We start from the raw sequence: 5,931 nt of genomic DNA, 5'->3' as shown, positions 1-5,931 counted from the left end.
TTAAGTTTTTTGTCACTTATAGCTATTGTTTTACTCTGATACTTTTACAAAAGTGTTTCTGCAAAGATGTCTCATCTTCAGACAGAGTCATGGAGAGGTCTCTAATACTTACACTACAATACAAGGTTTTATAAACGTTCTCACAACAGTGTTAAACTTGGTGAAAATTTGCAGAACTCTGTGGGATAACTGGATTCATAAAACTGCTAACAAATAGATCCAGATCAAGAATTAGTAACATGGGGCTGATGGGGATGATTACAATTTTTATTATGACTTTTTATTTGAAGATATTGCAGTTTTTTAACTTTTCCAAATAAAAGAAAAAATTTTCTCCTAAGCTACCTATGACCTACGGTAATTTGATAAACTGTAATTTTGTCAGAATTGAAACATTTACCTTTTCCTCTCTACCTGATCCCTCCAAAATCTAGACATTCTTACTGAGTATTCCTATTTTCATGACCATGCAACTATTTACATAAGTTCAATAAGAATCTGCTCTCCTTATAACAATATAATTGGAAACACTGACTATATTCCCAGTGTTTGACTGAAATGTCATGTTAAAGACAGGCAGCTATCCCAGATATGACCAGACAACTTTAAGGAAAAAGGTTGACTTACAGAAGCTTCCTTGGAAAAATCAGCCTGGTACTTTTTTTTACAGGGATCCAAAGAGCTTTACCAGGTCAACCAATGTACTTTGATTTATCTGCTTTGGTCTCCAACTCATTAAAAAAGACAGAGAAATTAACCACCAAAATTTACGGACGATTATGAATAGTGGAAAAAGACACCTTTAAACACTCCTTTTATAACCAAGATGAAAAGGACCGTATCAGGTACTTTTAACTAATTTGTGTGTGGCCAAATTTAATGGTATTGACTCTTGGATTCATGTTTCCCATTTAAAGAAAGCTCTTGCATCTAACTGGACTGATCAACAAACATTTGAAATTTTAAATTACTAGGAAGTAAAACAGATGACATTTGTTATGGACAGCTAACCCAAGACCCAGACGAGGCCTTTATAATCAAAACCATTTTCCCTTCTTTCTTTACTTTAGTTCCTTCCTATCTTCAAATAATATGAAAGGCTAAGCACTCAAAATGTTATGGTTTCCTTTTCCTCCTTAATTTATGCCTGGATTTTTTGCTCTTCTAAAACTTTGCTTTGCATGGGTCAGTGTTGTAAAAACACACTCTGACAATGGGTGCTCAGTGCTTTGAGTGATCAGTAAGGCCTGAGACTTCATGGGGAAAACCTCAAGAACCTACAGAAGATGTTTGTCCTTAAAGAAACATAATGGTAAAGACTTCCTGTGTTCTGGAGCAATTGCTCAAGTGTGGACTAAGGCTCATAAGAAAAATAAAACCACTTCCCCTTCTATGTGTGACATAACATACTGGGAAGAGTCTTCCTGGCAACGAGAGAACAATACTTCTAATAAGTGATCAGAATTCTTTTCCCATAACTGATCAGTGAGGCTTTCAAGGAATGACCTCAACAAAAGGGGAGAAATACAAAAAGTAATATAAACGGAACCACATTGAAATGGAGTCAGAGCTGCTCTCCCAGAGGAAGTACCTTGCTCATATTACTCCTCAAACCTTTAGAATGTTAAAACTGGGCAAAAGAACCTTTGCACTGGACCTAAAGCAGCATTTCAGCATAACAAGAAAAGAGGCATTATGACTACTGGGATGAAATTTTAAAATATTCTTTAGAACTAGCATCACTATGGGCAGAAAATTAAAAAAAAGCTTTAGAAATAGCATCAGTAAGTTAGCTTGTCTGCACATATAGAAATTTGTTCCTTTTATTCATGTAATTGTTCCTCTTCCCTTTCTCATCAATACCTCTTGCCTTGTCTCCTAATTGAAACCCTATCGTGTTTCTGCCTCAATCAGTGCTTCACAAATAGCTAATCTCTTGGATCCCAAATAAATGCCTGTTGCCTTTCATTTTGGTCACTTACTATTAGGTTAAATGTTTATAAATGTATTTGTAAACAATTCAAAGAATTATCCCAATAATTCATCAATAAAAACTCTAGGCCCAGCATGTGTCTGTTTTTATTGGCAGAGCCAAAAGGGGAGGGCAGAGAAGAAATAGTGGAGCAATAAACTGGGCAATTTTCTCATGGTTCCCCTATACCCTTTAGTTTACATAATATATAGAAACGTGTGTGTGTCAAAGCAGCAACCTTCAGAATTTCTGAACCAAGAAACAGGATGCAATTTCATACTGTTTTAAACTCATTAACTCATTTAACTCATTTTCACTCATGAAAATTGCTCTGTCTCCTAGGGACTTTGAGACTCCCACAGGGAATTACAGGGACGGCCCAACACCTCCAGTCAGGGTACAAGGCTTAGTTCTGTCTCTCCTCATGCTTTGTGATTAAAGAGCTCCTTGCACTTTGCTTGTATTTTGTCCTGAGAAGCAATGCAGTCCATGTCCCCGTTTCCCGTATCTCATCAACCCACGTTGTTGGGACACAGACCCCAGTGTCACTATGTTAGAATGCCCTGCCCGGCATGGCCCTGCCACAACGCAGGTGTCCAGGCGCCTTTCCCTTGAAAACACTATTACCAACCAGCGGGCTCACTAGCTGCCTCCCAGGACACCCTGCTTCTGGGCAAATCTCCAACTGCTCTCCACAGGATCCACAGACTACCTACCGCCAAGACTCAAACAGATTCCTCAAAACCTCTCCCCAGAATTCATGAGTACCCATAAATAAAGAGGCTTTCCAAGGAATCAAGCCCATAATAAAAGATTATAAGGCTCAGGGCCTCATTATCTCCTGTACAGATCCATTTGGCAGGCAGGAGAGATGACCATTCATGTTTAGGGCTCAGATAACATTCTCTAGTGGAGGAAGTGGTGTGGGGAGTGTGTGTCCTCTGGACATGTGCCAGCAAAGAGATAAAGAGGGAAAGGCCTGGGTCCCATATCACTAGGACTGTGCCTCTGGATCTCCCAGGAACGGATCTCAGCTACTTGGTTATGTTGGTTGTACCTTGTGGATACCTGACTGAGATAAAATGAAATGCTATTCCAACCAGAAGTTTGAAATATTTATTTAAGGTGGAGTAATAGTCTAAATATTTTGGCACTTAAAATTTTACAAAATGTGAATAAAGGATTTGCTCTATAATGCAAACTATTACAGTGGCAGTTGAAACATTCTCGTGATCAGAACGAGGAAAAAGATGGTTTCATAAAAGGAAAAAGGTATCAGAAAAATTAATATTAGACACAGAAGCCAATCTGAATGAACATCAGCTGGTTTTATCTCAGATAATTTGACCATCAAAACAAAATGAAACTAGTAACACTACTTAAGGATCATAACCTACTGCTTTAAACAAAAATCTGAGTCTACACAAACATAAATTTAAAATTCTGGAAAAAGGAAAACGGTTTCATACCATGATGAGGACAGGAGGAATACTGGGAAAAGTAGCATGATTTTGTCAACTATCGTAAAAATTGATTTGGGCAATGACCAGAAATAAATGCTGAAATTTGAGAAAATGAAGGATTACAGCGACATACTGAGGTATATAGCCTGAATATAGCTCATAAAAATACTTAATGACTTTTTCCTAAAGACACATGAAAGATACCACATTAACCAAATGATCCAATTTAGAGTCGCTATTCATGGGACCAATTAACAGTATGCATCCTGGTATGATAGATGGAGAAATCTTCAATAACTCTTTTGTATTGCTACAGAAAGTACACAAGCTAAATGTAATCGTAACAAAACACGAAACAAATCCTTGTATTTACATGATTAATAATAGAGAAGAGCTCTGGTTTATAGGTACTGATCATTCAGGGTATTGTCAGGGGTTCCCTCCACATCACTCTTCTGATACATACCCAGTTGTCACTTTTCACAGAGGTCACAGTCATAGCTTTGTGAGAGCTGAGGTCAGTAACAGGCAGATCCAACCCTGTAAGAGCTCAGCAGAGAACAAGTTTTTTCTTCCTTGCAAAAGTCATACTGTCAGAGGAGAAAACTGTTCCACGTAGTAATTCTTGAACCCTGACTCTTCCATGAGCTACTCTTCCATCATCACTGTAGGAGAAGGAACAGCAGAGAATGTATAGGATGAACAGGTCTTCATGGGACTTGTTTTACCACTGATAGTCATATTTCACTACCTAAAATTTGGTGACTTTCTTTACTGCATTAGGATGAAAGAGTGCCTGGGAAATTTAGACCAATCGTGGGCCTAAGGACTAAAGAAAATGAACATGTAGTATGTGGGATAGGGGTCTCGTTTTATTACGTTTATTATTTAATATATATATATTATATTGTGGATTGACTTCTGGCAGAATTTCCCAAACGCATTAACTTCCTAAGATATCTTTCATCTGCTCGATATACTATGAGGTCTCTACTGCTCCACGAATTTTCTCCTGTACTGAGAAGGGAGGCTTCTGCCTGAAGTTATCACACATTTATTACATTCTACAGTTTTTTCATTGTGTGAATTCTCTACTCCGTGAGATTCAATCTTTGACAGAAAGCTTTCACATTTTCATTACACAGTCAGTATTTCTCCACAGTGTAAGTTCGTTGATGGTTGAGTTCAAAGAGAATATTTCCTTTATTCATTACCTTCACAATGTTTCTTTCCCCAGAGAATTCTCTGATGTCCAGTAAGGACTAAACTTATCCCTAGTGGCTAAAATACTGTCTATAGATTTCAAGGTTTTCCTTCCAGAGTAAGTTCTTGTGACAGACTGAATGTTTGTGTCCTCCCCAAATTCATCTGTTGAAATCTTATCCCCAAGGTGCTGGGATTTGGAGGTGCTGGGATTTGGAGTTGCAGGCCTTTGAAGGTGATGAAAAGGACCCAAAGAGTTCCCTTGCTCTTTCCCACGTGTTAAGACACCGCAAGAAAATGGCTATCTACAAACCAAGAAGTTGATCCTCACCAGACACCAAATCGACCAACACCTTGATTTGGGACTGCCACTTTCCAGAACTGTGGGAAAGCAATGTTTTTTATTTAAGCCAACCACTTTATTTGTTATAATAGCCTGACTGGACTAAGACAGTTCTCTTATGTTTAGTGAGGAGCTTCCTGAGGAACTTCCATGTTCATCGGCTTAATAAATTGTGGTCCCTTCTCTGATTTCTGCAATCTTTTCTTGACTCTGACTTGTAATTTTCCCTACAGTCTTCATCTTTAGGATTCTCCCCTGTGACTTCTCTGATGTTCTCAAATTGTGATTTCTGGCTGAAAGCATTTCAAGTTCCACAACCTTTACACGGTTTTCAATGTGTGTGAGTTCTGTGAGGTAATGCAAAACTTGATGTCTGGATGAAAGTTTTTCCACAATCGTTACATTCATGTTTAATTCCCTGTGAGTTTTCTGATGCTCTCTGAGGTTTGAATTCTGCTGGAAATCTTCCCTACGTCTATCACATTTATGAGGTTTCTCCCTGGTGCGAACAAGAGGATCAAAATATGCCACCCCAAATTATGCCACTTTGGCAAAAGGATGATCTTCAGCTGAAAGCAACTGAAAAACAATAGACACAGAAAAACCTTTTCATAACCTTCACCCATCTGCCGAAAGGCAGGACATAAATCTCCTTTTATAAATGTGTTCCCCATGCCCTCTGTGTATAATCAAGAGCAGACAACTCGTATCATTGGAGATGGCACCAACTAATATCTGCATAAACAAATCTTCATGAAATAACACTTATATTCCATTGGTTTCGCCGTCTATTTACCTTCCCACAACTTACCACCTGCGTTAGCTCTAAACACTTTTCCCTTGTGTGGACACTTCTTTGCAAATGTATTGTCCTTTTGTTAAAATGTCATATAAGCTGACGGGACTTATCACCTCACGGAGTTTTCATTTCATTTATGTGACGCTCTCCA

The sequence above is a fragment of the Rhinolophus ferrumequinum genome, chromosome 12, assembly GCF_004115265.2.
Source record: "Rhinolophus ferrumequinum isolate MPI-CBG mRhiFer1 chromosome 12, mRhiFer1_v1.p, whole genome shotgun sequence".
Classification (NCBI taxonomy): domain Eukaryota; kingdom Metazoa; phylum Chordata; class Mammalia; order Chiroptera; family Rhinolophidae; genus Rhinolophus; species Rhinolophus ferrumequinum.
The sequence above is the reverse complement of the archived record's forward strand: the minus strand, read 5'-3'. Positions refer to the sequence as shown.